Below are 15,401 nucleotides of genomic sequence, written 5' to 3' on the forward strand. Positions count from 1 at the left end.
TTTAGAAAAACATATCCTTTATTGCAACTGAAATAATGTGCAACTAAATTAAACAAGAAAACAGTAAAAAAATCACTATAGCATTTTACCCACCTATCTACATAAAAATCTTGTCAGAAAAGAGCAAGCTAAGCATGCAAAACATTTTTACTAAATTACTGCTGTAAGTAATGGCCTTATGATATTGAACGGTCTCTTTCTTATGAAACACAGTATTGTCTTCCTGTTAGAAAATGCTTCGAAATTTTAATTACTATTATTATTATTATTATTATCATCATCATTATCATTAGGCTGGTCCTGGAGCTTGAACTCATGGCTTGGGTGCTGTCCCCAAGATGTGTGTGTGTGTGTGTGTGTGTGTGTTTTTCAGGGCTACAGGCCACAGATTCAGTTCTGGCTTTTTTTGTTTGTTTGTTTGCTTTTTGATAGTTTATTGTAGATAAGAGTTTCATGGACTTTTCTGCATGGGCTGGTTTTGAACCAAAATCCTCAGATCTCAACATCATGAGTAGCTAGGATTACAGGCGGGAGCCACCAGTGTCATTTTAGGATACTACGAAGTTTCATAGGAAAGTCAAAATCCAAAAATGTGATTAGGCCTGAACGCTTACATACCAGTTTAACAAAGGATGATAAATTTGGTAGATGTGACTGAAAAAGGAAAAGAGAGTTATTATTATAGAAAGGTAAATTGTGGAAAGTGTATGGTAGATGTGGTTATTTAACAAGGTTTGTTATACAGACTCAAGTAGTCTCTGGGGTCATTCTCATCTTCCTGGGATAGGGGCATGTAACACTTGAACAAATGGAAAGTTATGTCCCTCTTTCTTCAATGAGTTTTCCTTTATGCCAGAAGTAGATAAAGAAAAAAAAAAAGCAGGCTTTGATGTAGAAATCAGAGCTCAGTTAAACACTCTGTAACCTGATCCTAGTGTTCACTTTCAATTTAGCCATAATATTATTGTAAACTTACTAAAACCAAACATTATTTTGAATCTGGTCTTACTTATCTTTAACCCAAATTTGACCTATAAGACTCTCAGTTAAAAGAAAAAAATCAAAAACTTAAGTAGGCATGCTGAACACATGCTTAGGTGTACTTAACTACCAGTATCATTGTCTCTCACAGAATGTCCTAGATATACTGTGATCTTATTTCTAATAGCTAAATAAGCTAATCCCCATAAAGCCACACATGTTCCACTGTGATGTAGTACAAGGAAGAATTAGGATGTTCTCAGCAGGCAACTGCAATAAGCTACCTGCTGAGTCACTGAGCTGATCTATTTTTAATCCAATGAGCAAAACTTCTATTTGGTGTGACCTTATCTGAATAATGTCTTCTACAGAGCTTATAAAAACTACACTACTCCAAAGAATTGAGGAATTGTTCATTTATATTCCTCTGACAAAATAATTGTGCTGCTTATTCAGTTAGACATGAATCTTTTAGAGATCAAATAGGTATTGTTTTAATAAAGTCAGACAGGTAGTCAAGTTATAAAAACAAAACAAAATGAAACAAAAAGCTTATTTAAGAAAACCTACATTTGAATTGTTATTTCAACATTTATCTTTCCAGTAATGATACTGAAAACATTACTCCATTACTTATGGTGAAATATTTTTTTGTGAAAAATCATATCCCTATGTTACTTAGAGTTCTTTATCAATACAAAAAATAAGGAAACACACTAAGATTATCACATGCCATTACTGTTGATAATGTCAAACTAGAGGATCAACTAGCTTTGCTTCTGATAGAAAACATCCCATCAAAATTGTGAAACTCCTGCTGGTTTAACCAGAGAAGGAGAACCAGTGGTTATAAAACTGCTCTGAAATGAAGGAGGTGGGAAAATCTTATAACTGGTTACCATTTGTTAATATTCTTTTTCATTTCCACAAGAAGAGAAAAAAATTGATTTTAATATTTTAAGAGGTTGAAAGAGGTGCTAAGGTTTTATGTTGTCTTCATTCATTCATTCATTGTAGGTTGTAGAGCTTGACCTCTGGGGCTTGAACTCTGGGCATGGACACTGCCCCTGAGCTCTTCAGCTCAAGGCTAGCGCTCTGCCACTTGAACCACAGCACCACTTCTGGTTTTCTGGTGGTTAATTGAAGATAAGAGTCTCACAGACTTTCCTGCTCTAGCTGGCTTTGAACCATGATCCTCAGATCTCAGTCTTTTGAGTAGTTAGGATTACAGGAGTGAGCCCTGGCACCCAGCTAATTTATTGATTTGACAGTGCTACAGTTTGAACTTGGGGTCTTGTGTTTGCTTTGGTTGGTTGCACCCAGTTGGCCCTCTACCATTTGAGCTATGCTTGGCTTTTTGCTGGCTATTTTGAAGATGGACTCTCACAGACTTCCCTACACAGCCTTGTACCACAATCCTTCAGCACTCACATTGAGCTGAGATTTGAGCCCTTGGTACCTTCTCTTTGTAAGAAAAAAACCATACACAGTAACAAAATCATATTGTAGCAATGTGTAGCAAAAAGGCTGTACTGTGATCAGATCTATAAGTTTTGGATCATAGATGAGATTCACAGTGTTATTTTAGATGAAATTGTTTAATTAATAGTTATGAATTTTCTACCTGAGAAGAACATCTTTCTGGCAATAGGTTGTTTCAACTTTTCTTTTGGACATATCTACAAATAAGATTTTATGTTTCCCCACAAAGTTATTAAGATCACTGATGTTCTTTAAACTATGGACAATAATTTCTCAGGACATTAAAGGGCCCTAATGGAGTGAAAATTAACAAAGGGCCCAGGTGCTACTGTCTCACACCTATAATCTTAGCTACTCAGGAGACTGAGATATGCGGATTGTGGTACAAGGTCTTAGTATCTTGGTTCAAAGCCAGATTAGGCAGGAGAGTCAGTGAGATTCTTACCTCCAATTAATTAATCTGGAAATGGAGCTGTAGCTTAGGTGGTAGAATACTTGCATTGAACAAAAAAAAGGCTCAGAGACTGTGCATAGGCCCTGAGTTCAAGCCCCAGGATTGGAACAACAACAACAACAAAAAGATTAGCAAAAGGAAATAGTTGTTGTGTGTGTGTGTGTGTGTGTGTGTGTGTGTGTGTATGTTTCATCACCTTCCAAATTCATAATGCATATTTTTGATCAATTATAAAATTCAAAATAGATACTCAAAATTACATTTTCTTTTATTGCAGATATTACAAGTTGCCTTGTACATGTCTACTTTCTTCTTTCTTAGTATAAACTTGATTTTCTCAGTGTGACAGAATACTCTCCTCTGGTCAGTTTTGCAGCCGGCTTAGCCACTATCCAGTTCTGGTAGATAAGATGGAAATGGAAATCTACTAGATGGAATTTCCAGGGATGTTACTGTTACCTTGGGTCCAAGGAAGCTGGTTTAAGACCATTGCTCTTCCCACTTTGCTTTCCCATTCATCCCACATAAAATATGCATTTCAAGCCTCAAAGTAGAACATTCATCTTGTAAACACATGGACAAAAGTTACAAAGGATACAGAAGAAATTGCCCCAGTGGTAGAACATGAGGTTCAAACCCCAGTGTTCCCCCCACACACAAACAAATAAACAAGGGTTAGTAGGATAGGAAATCATAGACATCCTTAAAAGCATAGCTTCTGTGCTTCTGTGATTGACAAATAAAATGCTGGTTGCTCAGCTGAATTTTTGCATGGAAAATACTTAAGCTAAAATATTATTATTTATCTGAAGTTCAAATTTAACTAGATACCCTATATTTTTATTTGTAACCCCATCTGCTCTAGATTTGATTTATTTTATTTTTATTGCTATTGTAAAGCTGATGTACAGAGAAGTTACAGTTACATAAGTCAGAAAATAAGTGTGTTCCTTTTTTAATAGTTTCACCTCTTCCCTCACTTTCTCTCAGTTTTTCTCTCCCAACCACCCCAAGGTGTATAGTTCATTTTCAACATGGGGTCTAGTAAGTATCACTGCTGTATTTGTTCACCCATTGTCCCTCCATTTCTGTGCCCCCTTAATCTCCCCAAAATAGATAAACTTACACGCAAGAACAAAAACAGCAACAAAGAAGAAAAAATAGCAAATAACTTTTCCATTTCTTGGCATTCATTTCAATAAAAAGCATTTTATATAATCATATGTACATAACTGTTGAGCCTTTGTGATCCTCGCCTAAGAATATCCTCCTTTGGTCTCAGTGTGTGAATGTTTAGAGTCTTGTATAATTTATTATGTCCAAATGTATTTTCACTTGTAGATTTATAGGCACATTTTAGCTACAACAAAAGAGGGAAAACATGTAATCTATGTTTCTTTGTGTCTGGCTTACTTTGCTCAATGTAATTTTTTTTTTTTTTTTTTTTTTGGCCAGTCCTGGGCCTTGGACTCAGGGCCTGAGCACTGTCCCTGGCTTCTTCCCGCTCAAGGCTAGCACTCTGCCACTTGAGCCACAGCGCCGCTTCTGGCCGTTTTCTGTATATGTGGTGCTGGGGAATCGAACCTAGGGCCTCGTGTATCCGAGGCAGGCACTCTTGCCACTAGGCTATATCCCCAGCCCCTCAATGTAATTTTTTTGAAGTCTTTCTATTTCCTTATGAATGGTATTTGCTTAAGAATGGTCATTCTTTCTGATGGATGCATAGCATTCCGTCGTATATACATATCACATTTTCTTGATCCATTTGTCCATTGAGGGGCATAGATTTTTTTAATATTTGCACTTCTTTTGAAAAACAGACAAAATGGCTCAGGTCTATAATCTAAACACTGGGGAGACTGAGACAAGAGGATCCTGAATTCAAGACCACCTGTGCTACATAGTGTCTCAAAACAACAACAGGACCCTATTTGGTTAAGCTGCTTCTGTAGTCAATTTCTATTACATGCAGCTAATGAAGTCAACCTCTGACACACTTCTTAAAAATAGCTGTTTGTTTTAAATTAACACGAAGTCCCGACTTTTAGATAAACCCTTTGTAATTACAAACTATGTAATTAATACCTTCTCTCTCAGAAAGTACAATCCAGATACATTTTGGAATGACTGAGTATACTGCCAGTTGTTATCCTGAAACTCAAATTTGCCCATGTAATTCACCAAATAAGGGCACAAGGTTTAAGGCAACAATTTTTGCATTAAAACGCTATAAATGAGTATGAAAGTCAATTAGTAACTCCAAAGGGAGAGATTCTCTTTCATAGATAAATTGATGTATTTCTAGATATATTTATCTTTCCTTACTATACTCATACCAAATGACTCTAATTTGTTGAAGGCAAACTGATGGTTCAAATATGCTGTACCATTCACAATAGACAAAATATGGAAACAACCCAGATGCCCCTCCACAGACTAATGGATCCAAAAAATATGGTACTTACACAATGGAATACTACCTAGCGATTAGGAATGGTGAAATATTATTATTCGCAGGGAAATGGTCAGAACTCGAACAAATAATGTTGAGCGAGACAAGCCTAGAACACAGAAAACAAAGGGGCATGATCTCCCTGATATATGACTGTTAACAAAGGGAGACGGAGAGACAGTAGAGACCAAGTCTGGGAAACCAAAAACTGCTTGTCAAGTAGTATTCCCCACAGGATTGGGGCAGCGACCCAACAGTATGTAACTAAGACCAAACAATTACTCAACATATAAAGGTAAAAAATTGACCTCTCAGGGGAATACAATAGCTCAAAAGCTAGGTATGTACGTTCATATAATACTATTGTCGACATATGGTCTAGTATCGACATTACATTTAAAGCCCTAGGCGAACTTTCTTGGGTGTGGCCACATGGCTACTGTATATGTTCTCGATACATTGTATATTGTATATATGTCTACCTGACCTAGAGAAGAGATAGAAAAACTGGACATAAGATATCACAAGAAATGTACACACTGCCCTACTATGTAACTGTACCCTTTTTGCACAACACCTTGTCAAAAAATTTGTGTTCAATTAATAAACAAATAAAAAAATACTGTACCTATTGCATATATGAAGGTCTGAAGCATAAAGGACTGGAAAATAGTTAACAAGGAGATAAACTTCTACAAAGCAAAACTTACATGCAAACCATAGAACAATATAAAATGATAAGTGATAGTTACAATGAAACATAAACACTTATCAAAATACATGATGCCTAGAAAGATCTGTTAGAACATGAGGATTTCTTTTTTTTTTTTCTTTTTCTTTTTTTTTTTTTTTTTTTTTTTTTTTTGGCCAGTCCTGGGGCTTGGACTCAGGGCCTGAGCACTGTCCCTGGCTTCCCTTTTGCTCAAGGCTAGCACTCTGCCACTTGAGCCACAGCGCCACTTCTGGCCATTTTCTGTATATGTGGTGCTGGGGAATTGAACCCAGGGCCTCATGTATATGAGGCAGGCTCTCTTGCCACTAGGCCATATCCCCAGCCCCACATGAGGATTTCTTGAAGAAGATTATGTGGAGATAAAACTTGATATAAATCTTGGGAGTTTCCCTGATTCACAGCTGTGATATCTACACAGCATCTCCGATTCAGGGTCCAGACTGCTTTATCAACCACAAAGAATGCCCTCCATTCATAACAAATACTGTGGCAGTGGCATCATCTCTGTGTGAATGGTGCCCCTGGAGTTGTGCAAGAGACAGCCTTGTCAATCATCCCATAGCATTCCAAGACATGGAGATTTGGTGTTTGGCCTAAAAGCATCTTATGAAAGTATAATAAATATAAGGCAGTAATAAGCCTGTCATTCCCACAGCATTCCAGCACGTACTCTGTCTCTTGACCTCCAGTTTTAAATAGTCCCCCAAATTGATCAGCGACAGGTTTTAGTTGCCTCCTGTAGTCATTTCTAGCACACTGCTTATATAAAATAAATAATCTCATTCACAAAATGAGGAGGGTAGTAATAACTTGCCCTACTTACCTAAAAATAATTTTCTTTTTTTTTGGCCAGTCCTGGGCCTTGGACTCAGGGCCTGAGCACTGTCCCTGGCTTCTTCCCGCTCAAGGCTAGCACTCTGCCACTTGAGCCACAGCGCCGCTTCTGGCCATTTTCTGTATATGTGGTGCTGGGGAATCGAACCTAGGGCCTCGTGTATCCGAGGCAGGCACTCTTGCCACTAGGCTATATCCCCAGCCCCCCTAAAAATAATTTTCTATCTGCAAAATGGGGCCAATAATACCTGCACCCTTGATTTCATATGATTCGTTGGAGTACCAGACATGATAATATGCAAAAACACTCAAAAAGTATGATGCAAATCAGAAAGAGTGGTTGGTCCCTGTCCAGGCAGCTTTGGAAATAAAGCTTTTGTGGAAAAATTGCACATTGTGCACTGCAATATAACTGATCATGAATAGATGTGATTGTCTCATAGACATATAAAATGTTTGTATAGTATTTTGCTTACTATTTCTATGAATAGCCATTTTTAAGGAGTTGGCAAAAGCCTCCTCCACTGGTGTGATTACACTCATGAACATGCCCATAAATGGTGCAGTGTTTAAAGCAAGAAGGTGAATTCTATTTCTACTACCTTATTATGCTCAGCTTTTCTGCAATTTCCCATTTCTTTCCACAAAGAGGGACATTGTTCAGAGCAGAACTGTTAGATAGAGCACTTTCCTCTTAGATGCTTTGCTTTCACCTTTGAGGCTCAATGCAGACTGAATGTGTGCAGTTTTTTTTTTTTGTTTTTTGTTTTTTTGCCAGTCGTGGAGCTTGGACTCAGGGCCTGAGCACTGTCCCGGGCTTCTTTTTTGGCTCTAGGCTAGCACTCTACCACTTGAGCCACAGCACCACTTCTGGCCTTTTTGTATGTATGTGGTGCTGAGGAATCAAACCCAGGGCTTCATATATACAAGGCAAGCACTCTTGCCACCAGACCATGTTCCCAGCCCCGAATGTCTGCAGTTTTGTTTTTTTTTTTTTTTTGGCCAGTCCTGGGCCTTGGACTCATGGCCTGAGCACTGTCCCTGGCTTCCTTTTGCTCAAGGCTAGCACTCTGCCACGAGCCACAGCGCCACTTCTGGCTGTTTTCTGTATATGTGGTGCTGGGGAATTGAACCCAGGGCCTCATGCCACTAGGCCATATCCCCAGCCCCGAATGTCTGCAGTTTTATCATGGAACTTTTCATCTCAGATATGGAAGGAACACTGAGCAACTGTTCTGAAAACAAAATGCACTCTCCTGAAGGAACCAGATGCCTGGTTCTTATACCAGTATGCTGTGACTTTAAGCCACTATTGTCAACTCTGTGAGGCTCTAGTCTTCCTATGCATAAAACGATTTCCCTTTCACACACACACACACACACACACACACACACACACACACACACGATTGGAGAAGGGTGCTAGAGATGGAAGCCAGGGTGGAGCATATGGCAAACAAGTGCTCTACCACTAAAACACAGCTAGTCTTCACTACTGATTTCTTCTATAAAGTAATGAGTTTTTAATAGGTGTATTGAGATATAATTCATAAACAATTTCCAATTTAAAGTCTACAATTCAAAGTTTTAAAGTATGATCACATATATAGCCATTGGTACTATCAGTTTGAAATCATTTTAATCATCTCATTAAAACAAAATTCTAGGAGGACTGAAGATATAGCTCAAAGATATAGTACCTGCCCACATGTCCAAGGCCTTGGATTTGATCACTAGCACTGAAAAAAGAAAAACCAAACAAGAAAGGAAGTAGGGATGGGTGGAGTTGGGAGAGTTGGGGAAGAATGATGAAAGGGCCAACACTGATCAAGATGCATTGTAGTAAACAGAAGGTGTGTCTCAAATGGTAGAGCACTAACCTTGAGTGAAAAGCCAAGTGACACCCTGAGGCCCTGAGTCCGAACCCCACTACCTGCACACACACACACACACACACACACACACACACACACACACACACACCATGTACTCATAAATTGACATGTTGAATTAAAATTCTCAGCACAATTACTTAAAGATAATAGGAAAGAAGAAAGACAAGAAGGAAGGAAGAAAGGAAGGAAGGAAGGAAGGAAAGAAGGAAGGAAGGAAGGAAAGAAAGGAGGGAGGGAGGGAAATTCCTTAACCTTATACTATCATCTCCTACTTTCCCCTTCCTTCTACCACCCCAGCCCTAAGTAACTACAAATCTACTTGCTATCTCTATAGATTTCCCTATTCTGGACTTCAATGAATGAACTCATACAATATGTGGCTTTTCAGAGACTAGCTTCTTTCAGGCAGCACAGTGCTATCAAGGTTCATCCATGTTGTAGCACATTAATTCTTTCCTTTCCATGGTGAAGTAATAGTATATTAAATGGAAAAACCATCTCTTGTTCACCAATTCATTCTAAGGATGGACTTTTGAGTTGCTGAATTATGAATACTTTTGTATATACATTTGTGTACAAATTTCTATGTGCACATAAATTTTATTTCTCTTGGTATCATATGGTAACTCAGTGATTAATTATTTTAGAAAACTGCCAGACAAAAGCATCTGGGCATGCGTTCCCTATGGGCAGTGTATATTAACTTTGTAGTTTCTCACATCTTCACTGGTCTTTGTTGCTGTCTGACTTTAGGAGTTCTAACATTCCAAGGATTGTGAAGAAGTATCTCTCTGTGTTTTTTTTTAAATTATTTTTATTTTCACTTCCCTGGTGATGAGTTAGTCTAAGTATTTTTCGTGAATTTATTGGAAATTCTTATAGCTCTTTTTTTGGGGGAGGGGGGAGGTCAGGGCCTGGGTGCTGTCCCTGAGCTCTTTCACTTACGGCTAGTGTTCTACCACTTTGAGCCATAGCACCACTTCCGGTTTTCTGGTAATTAATTGGAGATAAGTGTCTTATGGACTTTCCTACCTGGGCTGGCTTTGAACTGTGATTCTCAGATCTCAGCCTTCTGAGTAGCTAGCATTATAGGCATGAGCCACCAGTGTCCAGCTTACATCATCTTTAGAGAAACTTCTATTCAGATCTTTGCCTATTATAATTCTTTTTAAAACAATAAGTAACAACAGCAAAAATAATACTACTAAATCTCCTAGTTTTTGAAAACAAGTGTATAAATGATTAATCTAACTTTCATATCTCTAAACTTTTGACCCTGTTTTTTCTTTTACTTTCTGTGGTGGGAAGGATCAAACCCATATATTCTTACATGCTAGAAAAGTGCTTTATAGACAAGTGTTTTATCACTAAACTACACTCCCAGACCCTTATGAATTTGCTTTTAGGCACATTCATTAGAAAAGCTAAGTTAATACCTTTTGTTTTCTTACATCTTTGGTCTTATTTTCATTATAAGAGGTTATATGTGATCATAATCTATGATCCCAATATTGTATTTCAGATACCAAAGATTTTTTGTGGGGGCTAATATTATATTTAAGTGGTAGAAGGCACAATTCCTAGCATCAAAAAGAAAATAAATAAAAATTTTAAAAACTAGTATTCCTTAAGAATGTCCTTAAAGGACCCTGTGTACTCCTTTTCCAAGCTACTAGAACTGATTAAAAACATTGGTAAGCTGGGCACTGGTGGCTTATACCTGTAATCCTCGCTACTAAGAAGGCTGAGATCTGAAGATCATGGTTCAAAGCCAGCTTAGGCAGGAGAGTTTTTGGTTTTTTGTTTTTGTTTTTGTTTTTGTTGCCAGTCCTGAGCCTTGACTCAGGGCCTAAGCACTGTCCCTGGCTCCTTTTTGCTCAAGGCTATCACTCTGCCACTTGAGTTCAGCACCACTTCTGCACTTCTGACCATTTTCTATATATGTGGTGCTGGGGAATCAAACCCTTGGCTTCATGTATACAAGGCAAGCACTGTTGCCACTAGGCCATATTCCCAGCCTCTGTGAGAGTCTTATCTCCAGTTAACCACCAGAAAACCAGAAGTGGCACTGTGGCTCAAAGTGATGGAACACTAGCCTTGAGCAAAAGTGCTCGGGGACAGTGATCAGGCCCTGAGTTCAAGCTCCATCATCACTACCACAAACAACAACAACAAAACCTTGGTAAAATAACAGGATATAAAACCAATCCATAAAAATCAACAGCCTTCTTCTATGCCAATAATGAGAAGATTGAGACAAAAATCAGGAAGGAAATTCCATTTTCAATAGTCTCAAACAACAACAGTAAGAACAACAACCCTTAGGAATTAACCAAGGATGTAAAGGATCTCTAATGTGAAAACCATAAAAACTTAAAGAAGGAAATCAAAGAAAACATAAATAAGTGGAAAGACCTTCAATGCTCCTGGATTGGCAGAATTAATATAGTGAAAAATGGCAATGCTGACCAAAACAATCTACTAATTCGGTGCAATGCCCATTAAAATCCCAACATCATTTTTCAAAGACAGAAAACAACCCAAAAATTTATATGGACTCATTAGAGACCCCCAATTCACAAAAGCAATCCTTAGCAGAAAAAGCAGTGCTGGAGGTATAACAATACCAAACTTGAAACAGTACTACAGAGATATAGAAATGAAAACAGCTTTGTACTGGCACACAAATAGGATGAGGGCCAATGGAACAGAACAGAAGACCCAGAAACAAACCCATACAGCCATCAAGTGTTCAATAAGGGAACCAAAAATAGACTGGAAGAAAGACAGCCTCTTCAACAAATGGTTCTGGGAAAACTGGATATCCACATGCAGAAAACAGAAACTGGACTCTTAATCACCGCATACCAACATCAATTCAAAATGTGTCAAAATCCTCAATGTAAGACCAGGATACTATTACAGGAAGGAATGGGAGAAACATTAGGACACCTTGGCACAGCACAGAACTTTCTAAGTGAAGATCCAGAAGCACGACAAATCAAAGACTTGATAAATGGGAATGCATCAAACAAAAAAGTTTCTGAACTGGAAAAGACATAGTTAACAAACTAAAAAGGCAGCCTACAGAATGCGAGATTTTTGCCAGCTACACACCAGACAATGGCCTAATATCCAGAATAAACAACAAACTTAAAAAATTAAATCCTAAACTCCACCTCCCTCAACAACACAATCAATAAATTGACTAATGAGCTAAAGAAAGTCTTCTCCAAAGAAGAAGTAAAAAGAGCCAATAGATACCTGAAGAAATGCTCAGCATCTTTAGTCATAAAGGAAATGCAAATCAAAACTACACTGAGACTCCACCTCACCCCAGTTAGAGGGGCCATTATCAAGAAAACAACAGCAGAAGCTGACACTGATGTGAACAAAATGGAACCCTAAAACTATTAGGGGGAATGTACATAACTTGTTCAACTACTCTGAAAAGAAGTATGGAGGGTCCTCAAAAGTTAAACAGAACTACTCTATGATCTAGCTGTTCTAGTCCTGGGCATTTATCCAAAAGATTACACACATCATCAGTTATGCCACCAGCACAGCCATGTTCACTGCAGCACTATTCACCATTACCAAGGTATGGAATCAACCCAGATGCTCCTCAATGGAGGATGAATAGGTCAAGGAAATATGATATATATACAGAATACAAATTTACTCATCCATTAGAATTATATTGTACCATTTGTAAAGGAATTAAAAGACCTAGAAAATTTATACTGACTCAGGTCCAGAGAGACCAAGGATGCATATTTTCCCTTATATGTTGACGCTAGATTTAGCTTATAAATTTATAAGCAAATACATTAGGTGGTATGCAAGTATCTATACATGTTATTACCTGAAATATAGTAGATTCAAGAGAGAACTTAAATAGGTAATTCCTAAGAAAGGCAAAGTCAAAGTTCAACAAAATAAACAAAATAAAAACAAGATAAAGAGGTTTCAATTCCATGAGTCAGGTTTATGAGTACAATGCATTTCAAATGATGTCACCCCTTCCAGCATTCTCCCCCATTTTCTCCCTCCCATCCTTACCCTCAAGTTACTTAGTTCAATTGTTATATAATGCACATTGAATCTAATGACTGCATTTGCTCACCCCTTTTTCCTCCGTGTGTCATCCTCCTCTCAAAACTCTCCCCCCACATGTTTCTGCTTCCTGATATTCATTTTGCTAAGCAGTTCAACAGCCATAACATCATATTCTAACAACTTGAACACAGAAGCAGATAGTAATCTACCAATTATCTATTAAACATTTAGTCTTTATATTTGTGCCAGTACTAGGGTTTGAACTCAAGATCTTTGAACCTCAGAACTGAGCCTCCTGAGTAGCTAGGATTACAGGTGCCTGTCTTCTTTAACTTTCTTTAAACCATCACATACACAGAAAATTGTGTTTGTATAACACAATAAGTGAACAGAGGAGGCCACCAATGACTTGAGTTGAACTATCCAGAGGCTCCCATCCTCCAGAACCTTCCTACCTGTCACAAGGGATAAGGGGAACAATTTCCTGGCACTTTGTAACTTATTCACAGATTTTAACATCCTAGCACATTCTACACATAAGCTACATGCACACACACACATTCACATATATGCATAATTTACATATTGGAAACAAGCTCATCTTGATTCCTGTCACCAAGAAGAAAGCTATATAGCTCAAGCATGCTATAACAATACAATAAATTCCCAGTTGGGGCTGGGAATATGGCCTAGTGGCAAGAGTGCTTGCCGACTATACACGAAGTCCTGGGTTCGATTCCCCAGCACCACATATACAGAAAATGGCCAGAGGTGGCACTGTGGCTCAAGTGGCAGAGTGCTAGCCTTGAGCAAAAAGAAGCCAGGGACAGTGCTCAGGCCTTGAGTCCAAGGCCCAGGACTAGCCAAAAATAAATAAAATAAATAAATAAATAAATAAATAAATAAATAAATAAATAAATAAATAATAAATAAATTCCCAGTGACCCTTATGGACTGCATTGTGTCTCTACTCCCTAAACACATAGGTTGAAGTCCTACCATTTCTCAAAATGCACTCTAATTTGGAGATGACCTTTTTAGGAAAGTGAATAAAGTAAGTCCATTGCATGAGCTTCTGATCTAATACGACATGTCTCTGTAAGAAGAGGAAGGACAAGGAGTAAAGGCAACAAGAACACCGCAAGAAGGAGGCCTTAGGAGAAACCAAACGTGCCTTTGATCTTGGACTTCAAGTCTAGTAAGAAAATATGTTTCTGTTATTCAATCCTCAGTATGTACAATTATGCATTGCACTTATCAAAAGTCTAGCTCTTCTTCACACAAATTCATGGAGGGCTGGTGAAACTCCATTTAGTGATCCAGCACTCTATACTCCATCTTTTGTCACCTGATTGTGTCAGTAAGACTGGCACAAGTCTCAGGCCAGCTGGGGCCCTCACCTCTACCTACAGTTCCTTGGAAGTCCAATTGGGAGACTGGTCCACAAGGCCCTGGCTTAACAGAAGAGAGGCTGGGCCTATCAGGAAAGTTTTGTGGATATTGAGTAAACAGCTATTGTCTCTGTCACAAAATTAGCTATATTTGGGATCTAGCTAAAACAATTAATATGCTCCCCCAGTCATCTGGACTGTCTCTTGATAGGGATAGTAACAGACCTATTTATTCCTTTGTGGGAAGCAGGACTTTTATTAGTATTTAATTAAAAACAAATGAGAATTCTTTCCATTGTTTAAAAAATACACACTGATTCCTTTCCTTGTGTTACATTTAGCCCTCTTGAGATCTCACTGGTGGTTTTACTTACGTCATCGAGCATGTATGACTTCCTACCCTGTTAGGATATAATTTCCAATGAAAACAAGCTCTTGACCACCCTGAGGGGGACATTAGAAAAAATGGAAACACTAACTCACTGGTTGAATTTATGTTTGTTCTAGAACACTTTTGGAATCCCAAATCCTCAGATTAGTGCTCAAGGCCATCCTCAGTAAATAGCCACCCCTTCCACCAAACCTATACACTTGTGAGTCTGTTGCTTTTCTCTTTCTTTCTCTCATGCTTGCTTCCTTCCCTCCTTCCTTCCTTCTTTATCTTGGGGTTTTAAAAAAATAATTAGCATGAATATGAATGACACAGTGAGCATAATAGATTACTTTATCTTGGATTTGCACCAAATTTTTGGCTCCTAAGGCCACTGGATTACTATTATCCTAACAAAATTAATAATAAAGCCATATTTTTATATATGGGTGGAAGAGTTAGCAGTTCTTCTTTACTTTTTCGGGTTTCTTCCTTTCTTTTTTTTTCCTCTCTCTCCCCCCCTCTCCAAGAGCTCTTCCCTAGCACCCCAAAATCTCAATAAATAGCACAAACTGGCCTCAATATCATAATGTCTCATGGGATTTGCAGGTGTGAACCACTACTCCCAGCTCATTATCATCTTCTCTGAAAACCAGGTGTTGTTTTATTTACTCTCTCACCACAACCATTTTGATTTACAACAAATTTGTAAATATTTACTGGAACACTATTACCTTTGTTTATAACCAC

General features: G+C 38.2%; 1 long non-coding RNA gene across 1 annotated transcript; it reads left to right on the forward strand.

The window, feature by feature from the left end:
• Nucleotides 1-5,132: 5,132 nt before the first annotated feature.
• On the forward strand, nucleotides 5,133-15,060 carry LOC125356908. Its single transcript, XR_007211981.1, has 2 exons — nucleotides 5,133-5,170; nucleotides 15,000-15,060. It is a non-coding gene; the product is annotated as an uncharacterized LOC125356908 (long non-coding RNA).
• Nucleotides 15,061-15,401: the final 341 nt, after the last annotated feature.

This window comes from Perognathus longimembris, chromosome 8, assembly GCF_023159225.1.
Source record: "Perognathus longimembris pacificus isolate PPM17 chromosome 8, ASM2315922v1, whole genome shotgun sequence".
In the NCBI taxonomy this organism is placed as follows: domain Eukaryota; kingdom Metazoa; phylum Chordata; class Mammalia; order Rodentia; family Heteromyidae; genus Perognathus; species Perognathus longimembris.